The sequence below is a fragment of the Symphalangus syndactylus genome, chromosome 1 (assembly GCF_028878055.3).
Source record: "Symphalangus syndactylus isolate Jambi chromosome 1, NHGRI_mSymSyn1-v2.1_pri, whole genome shotgun sequence".
Classification (NCBI taxonomy): Eukaryota; Metazoa; Chordata; class Mammalia; order Primates; family Hylobatidae; genus Symphalangus; species Symphalangus syndactylus.
The window spans coordinates 95512705-95525451 of NC_072423.2; positions in this window are offsets into that span (position 1 = coordinate 95512705).

Sequence of the window (12747 nt, forward strand, 5' to 3'; positions counted from 1 at the left end):
AGTGGTGACAGAGTAAGCTTTGTACAGAGCCGTTAGGTTATGTACTGCCCCTGAAGATGTGGGCCCGTTTCTATCCAGGGAATGCCTGAAATGGCCAAGTAAGGGCACTCGAAGAATGAGCTTTGAGTGAATTATTGGATTTAAGGTTTTATAATAGATTTATGGATAATTTAGGATTTTGCTCCTTTCTGAAAAGGTATCCATACTGGAACAAATACGTGCAATTGAAGTACTTTCCAGATATGGTTTTGACAACCCTAACTAGTGGTGTCATCTACCTCGCCTTGGTTTTCCTAGTCTATAAAATGGGTTGGGAGGAGGGTTGGGGAGTTCCACTGAAAGATTACTTTGAAGTTCTCTCCTAGCTCTGGTATCTGTGCTTCTACCACGAAACTGGAACTGGCTTTCTGGTGTGTACCTCACAGTTAGCTGCATTTGAGGCTATTTATTATTAATATTATTTTGAGATGGAGTCTTGCTCTGTCACCCAGGCTGGAGTGCAGTGGTGTGATCTCGGCTCACTGCAACCTCCTCCTCCCAGGTTCAAGCAATTTTCCTGCCTCAGCCTCCTGAGTAGCTGCGATTACAGGTGCATGCCACCATGCCCGACTAATTTTTGTATCTTTAGTGGAGTCAGAGTTTCACCATGTTGGCCAGGCTGTTCTTGAACTCCTGACCTCAGGTGATCTGCCTGCCTCAGACTCCCAAAGTGCTGGGATTACAGACGTGAGCTGCCATGCCGGGCCTGATGCTATTTATTATTATTATTTTTAATAGCCACTCTTTCAGGCAATGGTATTAAAGAAACAAGGGGATAAACTGCAACTCTTCCCAGAGGTAGGAGTATGTGTTGGTTGGTTTGGGGGAAGGAGGCACCAACCTGTGCATGACGGTCATCAGGGACACTTGGTCAGGGACATTAAAGCCAATGGGATGAGAATCAGCTGCCCATGGCCAGGCTCAGTGGCTCACCCTTGTAATCCCAGCACTTTGGGAGGCCGAGGCAGGTGGATCACGAGGTCAGGAGTTCGAGACCAGCCTGGCCAACATGGTGAAACCCCTTCTCTACTAAAAACACAGAAATTAGCCAGGCGTGGTGGTGGGAATGTAATCCCAGCTACTCAGGAGGCTGAGGCAGGAGAATCGCTTGAACCCGGGAGGCAGAGGTTGCAGTGAGCTGAGACTGTGCCACTGCACTCCAGCCTGGGCAACAAGAACGAGACTCCATCTCAAAAAAAAAAAAAAGTAGAATCAGCTGCCCTGCCGAAGGAACTGGAACCACCAAGCTGCTGCTGCTGTACTGGTTATGGGAACTGAGGGTCTCAATGACAGCCTATAATATTGTGACTCAATTAGAAGTCAAGGGTATTAAGTCTTATGATTAGCAAAATAATATCTTTTGTAGAATTATTTCCTATTTTCAGCATTTCATAATCCTTCAAGAAGCCTCGTAAGATAAACATTCTCATTCTTATTCTGTTGATGAACAGACTGATGTTCAGACACCTAAGTGAATGTACAAGTTCACAGAATTAGTTCATCATAGAAACTCCAGGTCTTCTGAATCCTAATATGTTCTTTCCTCTCTGCTAGACAGGGAGTATAGCAGAATGGTTAAAAGCATTGATTTTGGAGTCAGACTCCTTGGGTTTAAAACGTAGTTCTGCCACCCACTCACTATGTGACCTTGGGCAAGTTACCTCCCTAGGATTCAGTTTCCTTATATGTAAAATGGCACCATAACGTGGGGAACATCAAATGAATTATTGCAGATAAAGTAAGAACAGTGCCCACCACATAGTAAGCACTTAATCAATATCAGCCGTTATGATTTTACCGTATTATTTCCCATACTGTTTCCTGATTTGGAGAGGAAGCACGTTGAATAAAGAGAACACTGAGATCGCCTATCTCAGCTCTGTGACTGGGTTGCTTTGGAAACTTGTTATTTTGCTCTGCAGTGAACCAGTACAGTCAATGATGAAGAAAACATCTGGTTCCTTCTTATTTGAGTTGCAAAAGCGAATGGAATGATGTCCACCAAGTTTGTTGAGCTTCTCAGTGAATCCACATTTGCTGCTTACATTACCAAGATTCATGGAAAGGTCTTGGCTCTGCCCACCAAACATACATACATAGCTGAATTCTCAGTTCTTGTTTCAATACCAGGGAAGAGGTGTCCCTCCTTCCACCTAAGATGGATTCTTATGGCTCCTATGCTAAGTCTCATCCCCTTCCGCAGCCTCATGGCCCTCGCTCCTCTCTCTCTGCTGGCTCCTTCCCATCAGCATTTAAACATGCTCAAGCATTTGCCAGCTTAAAAAATAATCAAGAAGCCCTGATCTCCCTCCATGCATTCCCCTTGCTCTTTATGTTCACAGTCTTCCTGAGTCCTTTGCACTCATTGGCTTCACTTCCTCGCCCCTGTTCAATCAAATATTTATGCAAAAACTATATGGCTAATTATATGCCAGGCACTGTGCTGGGATCTGGGGATATAATGATGAGTAAAATGGATACTGTCTGTTTTCTCTTGGAAGAGCCTGTGGTGGGATTGACAGATGTTAATAAAATAATCCATCAGATATATAACCACAAAGTATAATGAGTGTTGTGAATGAAAAGCTCAGGATGTTAAGACAGAACTGAACAGAGTCATAACCTCAGATCACCTGAGTTGAGATCTGAAATATGAGAAGCATTAACTAGACAGAGTGGGGAATAATAATAGCTGTTACTAACATTAACGTGGAACTGTATTTCTAATACTTTACACATAACATTTCATTTAATCCTTTATAACAACTCTGAGAGGTAAGTATTAACCCCATTTCACAGATGAGGAAATGGAGACATTCAGAGATTAAGTACCTTACTCAGGGTCATCAAACCAGGCAAGGGTAGAGCTGGGATTTTAACCCAATCTGACCCTTGAACCCATGTTCTTAGCCACAGAGTGTATGGCTAACTGGCTTGATGTTGCAGGACACATGGTGTACATAGGAAATGGAGAAAAGAGGCTGGGTGCAGTGGCTCACGCCTTTGTAATCCCAGCACTTTGGGAGGCCGAAGTAGGCGGATCACAAGGTCAGGAGATCGAGACCATCCTGGCTAACAGAGTGAAACCCCGTTTCTACTAAAAGTACAAAAAAATTAGCTGGGCGTGGTGGCACGCGCCTGTAATCCCAGCTACTCGGGAGGCTGAGGCAGGAGAATTGCTTGAACCCAGGAGGCAGAGGTTGCAGTGAGCTGAGATCATGCCACTGCACTCCAGCCTGGGCGACAGAGCGAGACTCTGTCTCTCAAAAAAAAAAAAAAAAAATGGAGAAAAGAGGCCGGGCGCGGTGGCTCATGCCTGTAATCCCAGCACTTTGGGAGGCTGAGGCGGGTGGATCACCTGAGGTCAGGAGTTCGAGACTAGCCTGGCCAACATGGTGAAACCTCATCTCTACTAAAAATACAAGAATTAGCTGGGCATGGTGGCAAGTGCCTGTAATCCCAGCTACTTGGGAGGCTGAGGCAGGAGAATCACTTGAGCCCGGGAGACGGAGGCTACAGTGAGCTGAGATTGTGCCACTGCACTCCAGCCTAGGGGACACAGCAAGACTCTTTTTCAAAAAACAAACCAACCAAAAACAAAACAATACAAAAGAAATGGAGAAAAGACCAGGGTGCAGGGAAAACAGGGGAAGAGGAAATGTGTAGAGAATTGCGACTGGGGAGATAGGCAAGGGCTAGATCATGCAGAGCTTTTTATGTCATTTTTAAAGAATTTTGATTTTCACCTTTAGAGCCCTGAGAGACTATTGAAAGGTTGAAATAAGGAAGTGATAGGATCAACTTTGTATTTTAAAAAGGTTACTGTAGCTGCTATGGGGGGAATAGGTTACTCTAGCTGCTATGGAGGGGTGCAAAGACTGGTGTGAGAAACCAGTTAGCAGGCTACCACTGTGGGTAGGGTGACAGAGAAGATGGTAGCTTGAACTCAGTTGCTGGCAGTGGAGATGGAGTGCACAGGTTGAAAGAATTGACCAGATGTGGTGATGGGATAGATATAGGGGTGGTGGTGAGGAAAAAGGGTTAGTGAAGGATGGGTTATGCAACTGGAATAATGGAGCTACTATTTGCTGAGATGAGGAATACTCCAGGAAAACCAGGTTTGGGTGGAGAGATGGTTGGTTTTGGAACCTGGGTTTGAGGTATCTTTGAATCAATCAAGTGGAGATATTGAGTAGTCAGTTGTATATGGGCGTGGACTTTAAAGGGGAGGTCTGGACTTAAGATATCCATTTGGAATACATCAGTGTAGAAATAGATGGTAATTGAAGGGGATAGATGAGCACTGATACAATTGACTTAATCCAATGCAATAGAACTTCCACTCTAAAGCTGCTTTCAACAAGGTTGTCAATAATCCTATTGCAAAATCCAGCTGTTAGTTTCCAATTGCTGTCTTACTTCTCCTCTTGGCAGCAATGGACTCTAACTATGCCCTGCTTCTTGAAATTTTCTTCTTTTGGTATGGGGTTGCCATTCTCTTGGTTTTCCTTCAACCCCTGTGGTCCCTTCTCTGTTTCTTTTGTGAGTTCCTTTTCTGCTTGTCGCTTAATTTTGTTGTTGATGGTGGTGTTTTGTATAGGCCTTTTCTTATTCTCTGCACTCTTCCTGGGCCATCTTATCTACTGTGCGGCTAGAGTAGTCTCTTTAATACATCAGACAGATCATTCATCTTCTGAAAACCCTTCAGTGGCTCCCCACTGCCCTTGGGACAAAGTCCAAAGTTCTTAACAAAGTTTGCACACCCTGCTTACCTCTCCAGCCTGGTCTCTCACCACTCTGCACTTGGCACAATATGTCCTCACCGTAAGGAACCTCTTGGAGTTTCCCCAATGTTTATGGGATTTTGAGCATGCTCTTCCTTCTGGTTGGAATCACCCTTCCTCTTCCATTCACCCAATGTTTACTCATCCATCAGGTATCAATTTAGATGTTACTTCCTCTGGAAAGCCTTCCTTGAGCTCCAAGTCTGAGACAGGGGCATTCTGAGAGCACTCCATACTGGACTGTCACTGCCCATTGGTTGTGTTCTCTCTTACAGCAGGAGCACCATGGGGGAAAAGAACACAATTATTTCACAGTTGTATCCCCAGCAGAGCAAACACATAGATATCCGTGCAGTAAACTAATGAATGGAAGAAAAGACCTTGGGAGAGAAGATGACTCCTTATTGTAAGTAGATGAAATGAAATGTTTTCATATCAAATGATGTGTTTCCCGTTTCTTTTATCCCTAATCTATCTCCATCACTTAAGCAGCAGCAGCAGCAGCAGCAGCAACGGCAACAGCAAGTTCTTTGTAGATGCACTACCCTCTGCGTAGGGACAATACAGAGAGATCAAAGTTAAATTCTTCGCTTTGGAACCCTTAACTAGACCCTTTAAAATCTATAGCACAGAGCTGGGCGCAGTGGCTCACGCCTGTAATCCCAGTATTTTGGGAGGCTGAGGCAGGTGGATCACCTGAGGTCAGGAGCGGGAGACCAGCCTGGCCAACATGGTGAAACCCTGTCTCTACTAAAAATACAAAAATTAGCCAGGCGTGGTGGCGCATGCCTGTAGTTCCAGCTACTTGGGAGGCTGAGGCAGGAGAATTGCTTGAACCAGGGAAACAGAAGTTGCAGTGAGCCAAGATCACGCCAATACACTCTATCCTGGGTGACAGAGCAAGACTCCGTCTCAAAAAAAAGAAAAAAAAAAAAATCAGGAGAAGGGGGCTGGGAGGAGCTCCTAAGAGACTGAGAGACTGAGTTTAAAACTTGCAACGATTGACGGCTGGGCATGGTGGCTTACGCCTGTAGCCCTAGCACTTTGGGAGGCTGAGGCAGGAGAATTGCTTAAGGCCAGGAGTTCAAGACCAGCTTGTGCAATAATAGTGAGACCCCCATCTTTACAAAAACTTTAAAAATTATCTGGGCATGGTGGTGTATGCCCGTGGTCCCAGATACTTGGGTGGTAGAGGTGGGAGAATTGCTTGAGTCTGGGAGGTCGAGGCTGCAGTGAGCCATGACCATGCCACTGCCCTCCAGTCTGAGCAACAGAGTGAGACCCTGTCTCAAACAAACAAACAAAAACAAAAAACCAAACTTGCAACGATTGCATTATTATTATTATTATTATTATTATTTTTTTTTTTATTTTTTTTTGAGACGGAGTCTGGCTCTGCCGCCCAGGCTGGAGTGCAGTGGCACGATCTCGGCTCACTGTAAGCTCCGCCTCCCGGGTTCACGCCATTCTCCTGCCTCAGCCTCTCCGAGTAGCTGGGACTACAGGCGCCCGCCACCACGCCTGGCTAATTTTTTGTATTTTTTTAGTAGAGACGGAGTTTCACCGTGGTCTCGATCTCCTGACCTCGTGATTCGCCCGCCTCGGCCTCCCAAAGTGCTGGGATTACAAGCGTGAGCCACCGCGCCCGGCCGCATTATTATTTTTTTAATCATCCAGCCCAAAATGTCAGATTGTGTTATCTTGATTGGTGAAGTTAATTCTTTTTTAGCTATCAGTAGAAATGAGAGCTGACCAACTAAGTTGAGTAATAAAGAAAATGACGTATTTCCTCACCTGAGTCTATGACTTGAAATTGTAAACAAGCATGCTGCACAAGTAAAGGTCAGAAAGGTGGCTTGCTAGGGGAGCTTGATTCCTTCTGAGGACTGACCTGATTTCCTGTGATTACTTAGGCCATGATGTCAGCTTGGTCTTGGCCAGCTTGGGGCATGGTTTGCAAAGGATAATCAAGTATTTGAAAGCAAAAGTCTGCAAATGAGCCAAGATAAAGTGTCACATCAGATGGGGAATTCTAATAGGTGGGGGTAGGTGGAGGTGGGGTACAGAGCACTGAAGACAGTCATGCCTCGAGCTCCCTTACACAGTGTAGAAAAGTGTGGGTTCTCAGAGCCCCAGGGGATGTTCTAAGCTGAGCAATGCTGTGAGTGCATGCTGCTGTGGATGAAATCAGAGAAAGTAGAACCGATTTGAGAACATGGAAATATTACATCCATTTATCTTTGTCCAGTTGGGACTCAAACCAGCACTTATTTATGGACGATCCCTCTCAAACTATTTTTAACTTGCAAACCTAAATGCCATTAAAAACTGGGCCCATATGAATGAGTCAGACTCATCTGGGAGCAGTCTGGGACCAACCATGGTGCTCAATACCTTTGACTTTACCAGTCAATAACGAACCACCTTTTCTTCCAAGAAGCTCATGCCACTAATCCCTGTGAATACACAGACCTTTGAGAAAGTGTCTTAATTTGTTCAGCAGGAATAAGAAAAACAAGAAAAGAAAAAGTGTCTGATTACACTCATCTGCTTAAAATAAATTTTGATGGCATCTGTTTAATACTAATAACTGAGGGGAAGGCTTTGGGGTTCCTCAATTGAATTGCACTGGAAACTGAGTTGTACTAGAAAACCCAGGACACCCAGAGAAGAATAGGTTTTGTGTACATCTTTGAAGCTATAGACATTTGAGGTCAGTTTTCTGTATCTCAGCCTAATTTACTTGTGCTGTGGCACACAGCTAGTGGCTAGTCATGTCAATTATGGCTTCTGAAACTTCCAGGGTGTGAAGATATCAGACCGTGTTTGAATTCTGGTCCATCTTTTTCTAATTGTGTGAACTTGGACAAGGTATTTAACTTCTCTAAGCATGAGCTTCCTCATCTGTAAATCAGGGATAATTTTACAGAAGGAAGTTGTGATGAGAAATTAAATAGTGCTTGTCAGGTGCATGACACCTGGTACCAGATAAGGGCTCAATAAGTGTTAGCTATTACTGTTATCATTATTTTACTTGTTTTGTATGTAGGCAAACCTTGCTTTAGGTAAAGCATAATGTACGAAAATCTAGATTTGCATGAAATGTTAAAGGGGGAGATTATTTGCATTACAAAAGGATTCTTCAATTTATGAAAGAACTGATAACAGGGTTTCTTTTAAACAGTCAACTTCTCAGTATGTCTAAAATGATTTGATTCATACAAAACTTGGCTTATACAATGTTTTAGGAACACAGCTAGCATACAAAGCACAGGATATCTATAATACAATCATTCAAGCCAGGTCTGAGCCACTGTGACAAGTTAACAATTACACTCCTGGGTATTCTCCACGCCCCTTTATAAAGGGATTAGATGGATTCTCTGTGGGTTCAACGGGCAGATCTGGGACCAATGGGTGGAAGACATGGGGCAGGGAGAGGGAGTAGACTTTAGCTTGATATAATGAAAAACTCTCTACGAAACCATTGCTGCCCAAAGCTGGAATGGGTTGCCTCTGAGGTGGCAAATTTCCCAACATGAGATATTCAAGTAAAAGCTAGATACCAACTTGTTATGACTGTTAGAATGATTACTGCATGAAATAGGGAGGTGAAGTAGGTCAGTGTTTCCCAACCCTAAACACACTAAATATACTATGCAAACTGGACCAACGCTCTACCTTGGATACCAGAAAGAGGTTGAGGAAGGAGGTAGAGAGAGGATAATCAGGAGAAGAGGTGGGGATAAAGGAAATGAGTTGAAAAAAATATCGCTTCTCTGGCTGGGAAATACTAGATTAAATGAACTTTAAGATTTCTTCTAATGTAGGCCGGGTACGGTGGCTCACGCCTGGAATCCCAGCACTTTGGGAGGCTGAAGCAGGTGGATCACCTGAGGTCAGGAGCTCGAGACCAGCCCGGCCAACATGGTGAAACCCCATCTCTATGAAAAATACAAAAATTAGCCGGGTGTGGTGGCACATACCTGTAATCCCAGCTACTCAGGAGGCTGAGGCAGGAGAATCACTTGTACCTGGGAGGCAGAGGTTGCAGTGAGCTGAGATCGCGCCACTGCACTCCAGCCTGGGCAACAAGAGCAAAACTCGGTCTCAAAAAGAAAAAAAAAGATTTCTTCTAATTTAAATATTCTAAAACTCTGTTTCATAGACATTATTTTAACTATATTTCTGGGAGAATTTTCCTATTTTAGGTATGGAAAACTAAAACATAACACCTAAAGAAAGAGGTAAAAATGGGAAAAGAACTTTGATCCTATAGTCTCTTTCCAATTGGTGAGAATGAAAGTTGAGGAAACAGAAGTCAGAAGTGGCCTTAAAAATTAGCCGGGCGTGGTGGCGGGCGCCTGTAGTCCCAGCTACTCGGAGAGGCTGAGGCAGGAGAATGGCGTGAACCTGGGAGGCGGAGCTTGCAGTGAGCCGAGATTGCGCCACTGCACTCCAGCCTGGGCAACAGAGCGAGACTCCGTCTCAAAAAAAAAAAAAAAAAAAGAAGTGGCCTTAATGCCAGAACAGATGAAAATCAAATTGACTTTATTATTTTTAAATTATTATTATTACTATTTTTGAGATGGAGTCTCTCTCTGCCGCCAGGCTGGAGTGCAGTGGCGTGATCTCAGCTCACTATAACCTGCGCCTCTCCGGTTCAAGCAATTCTCCTGCCTCAGCCTTCTGATTAGCTGGGACTACAGGTGCGCACCACCACGCCCGGTTAATTTTTTTTTTTTTTTTTTTTTTTTTTTTTTTTTTTTTTTTTTTTTTTTGAGACGGAGTCTCGCTGTCGCCCAGGCTAGAGTGCAGTGGCGCAATCTCGGCTCACTGCAAGCTCCGCCTCCCGGGTTCACGCCATTCTCCTGCCTCAGCCTCTCCGAGTAGCCACAGGCGCCCGCCACCACGCCCGGCTAATTTTTTTGTATTTTTAGTAGAGACGGGGTTTCACCGTGGTCTCGATCTCCTGACCTCGTGATCCGCCCGCCTCGGCCTCCCAAAGTGCTGGGATTACAAGCGTGAGCCACCGCGCCCGGCCTAATTTTTGTATTTTTAGTAGAGATGTGGTTTCACCATGTTGGCCAGGATGGTCTCGATCTCCTGACCTCATGACCTGCCTGCGTCGGCCTCCCAAAGTGCTGGGATTACAGGCGTGAGCCACTGCGCTTGGCCATTATTATTATTTTTTAAGACAGTGTCTCACTCTGTTGCCCAGGCTGGAGTGCAGCAGCCCGATCTCAGCTCACTGCAACCTCTGCTTCCCAGATTCAAGCAATCCTCCCACCTCAGCCTCATGAGTAGCTGGGACTACAGGCGCTCACCACCAGGCCTGCCTAATTTATTTTTTGTAGAGGCAGGGTTTGCCATGTTGGCCAGGCTGGTCTTGGGCTCCTGAGCTCAAGCGATCTGCCCGCTTTGGCCTCCCCAAGTGCTGGGGTTACAGGTGTGAGCCAACGTGCCGGGCCTAAGTTTTAATTTTTTAAGATGGGGTCTCATTGTGTTGTCCAGGCTGGTCTCCAACTCCTAGGCTCAAGTAATCCTCCTGCCTAGGCCTCCTCAAGTGCTGGGATTACAGGCATGAGCCACTGTGCACAGCCAAGTCAACTTTTAGAGGTCGGTGAAAAATCAGCTCAACTAAGGTTCCAGATAACTAGCTTTAAAGACTATACACCTGTATCCCTGGCAAAGTGCTTCAGAGTACTGTAATCACACACAGTCAGGATGTCTCAATTCTTTTCCCATTTTACCTCTCTTTAGGTGTTATGTTTTAGTTTTCCATAGCTAAAATAGGAAAATTCTCCCAGGAATATAGTTAAAATAATGTCTATGAAACAATCTGAAAGTTTTAGAATATGTGGAGTCAATGTCCTCTTTAATGGGGCTGCTGGAAGAATTTTTGTCTCAATTAGCCTAGTTGTCTTTCAAATACAGTTGATCATCTGGTCTTTGGATCAATAGGTTTACTTGGCCATATGTGACCAGATTACACTGCTGTTTGCATTCCCAAGGCTTCTAAGCCACAAAGAATACTTCTCTTCCAGTGGACATCAGCTGGCAGAACAAATCTAGCCCTACTTAGAGATAAGGTAAAAAGCCAATTATAGCCTGGGCGTGGTGGCTCACGCCTATAATCCCAGCACTTTAGGAGGCTGAGACAGGCAGATCACTTGAGGTCAGGTGTTCAAGACCAGCCTGGCCAACATGGTGAAAACCTTTCTCTGCTAAAAATACAAAAATTAGCCAGGTATGGTGATGCATGCCTGTAATCCCAGCTGCTCATGAGGCTGAGGCAGGAGAATCGCTTGAACCCAGGAGATGGAGGTTGCAGTGAGCCAAGATCATGCCACTGCACTCCAGCCCAGGCAACAAGAACAAAACTCCTTCTAAAAAAAAAAAAAAAAAAAAAAAAAGCCAGATACACAGGGCAGAAGCACTTTGTGATGTAGATTTTATTGGCTATCTAGGCAGAGGAAAAATTGGACAATAATAGGAAAGGAATGCAATCTCCTGGGCTGGCCCGGCACCTGCTGCTGGTGGATGAGAAATCAGACTTTGTGCAAAGGGTGACTTGGCCAGGAAGAACAGGAAGTTAGTCAGTATCATAGTCAGTTATTCTAAGGAGAGGAAGAAAACAGGGAATGGGTGTGAAGAAGGAAATACTCTAGTTATACAAACTTTGGTACTGTCCCAGGAAGAGAATCTCTCTTTTCCCCTAAGTCTTAGGAAGAACAGATGCTGTAGTCCAAGAATTGCACAAAAGTCAGCACCATTATGGCCTCTAGTTGCCCCCATTAGCCCAATAATATTCCTCTACTAGAACATCCCTGTCTGACCCCTGATAAGAAAGCAGAGGGAGGTGAGTGGTGAAGCTGCCCCAGATTCTGTGCTCCAGGTGGAGAAGGCCTCAAGAAGGTGAAGGGATGAGCTAATCTGAGCCTCACGGCCCCATTTCCAAGGATGTGATTAGTGGAGAGTCACCTGGGACCTGCTCCATTTCAGGAAACCCGGTTATGGGAACTGGTAGGGGACAGACTTTGCTCAGGACCCGAGAGAAGCAGTTAACCCTTTCCTACTGTCTGGATGGGAAACAGCTTAATAGTTGCTTGGTTCTTTCTCAGGGGAGGGAGTCTTCAAATGGACTTCCTTTCGCATCAGCTTGGAAAGGCGGACCTCAAGGATATTTTCTACTTAAGTTCCTAGGGTCAGCCTCTTCAGGGCATTTGAAAGCTCTAGGGGAGCCTAAGAAACAAGGTGGGGCCTTAAGAAGTGTCTAGGAGACAGAGAGGGCACATTCAAAAGGAAAGAAAGCTCAACAGTCCCTAAAATGTCATTATTCATCTGGTAGCATTCCCTGGGATGTTCTGGTTCCACTCAAACCCTTGAGTTTGGGTCAGAATCAGTCTTGGGCTCTTCTTATAGGGAGGCAGGGAGTGTGTCTCAGACAGAGGGTTTCTTTTTGGAATAAACAGGATATCCAGAGTAGACATGTGATATGGTTTGGCTGTGTCCCCACCCAAATCTCATCTTGAATTGTAGCTCCCATAATCCCCATGTGTCGTGGGAGGGACCAGGTGGAGATAATTCAATCATGGGGGCAGTTTCCCCCATCCTGTTCTTCTGATAGTGAATTAGTTCTCAAGAGAGCTGATGGTTTTATAAGGGGCTTCCCCCTTCACTGGGCACTCATTCTTCCCCTTCCTGCTGCCATGTGAAGAAGTATCTGTTTACTTCCCCTTCTGCCATGATTCTAAGTTTCCTGAGGCCTCCCTAGCCATGATGAACTATGAGTCAATTAAACCTCTTTCCTTTATAAATTACCCAGTGTTGGGTATGTCTTTATTGGCAGCGTGAGAATGAACTAATACAACATGAAACAGTAATCTAAATTCTGAGGTGGGTGCAGAAACGGAAGCAGAAA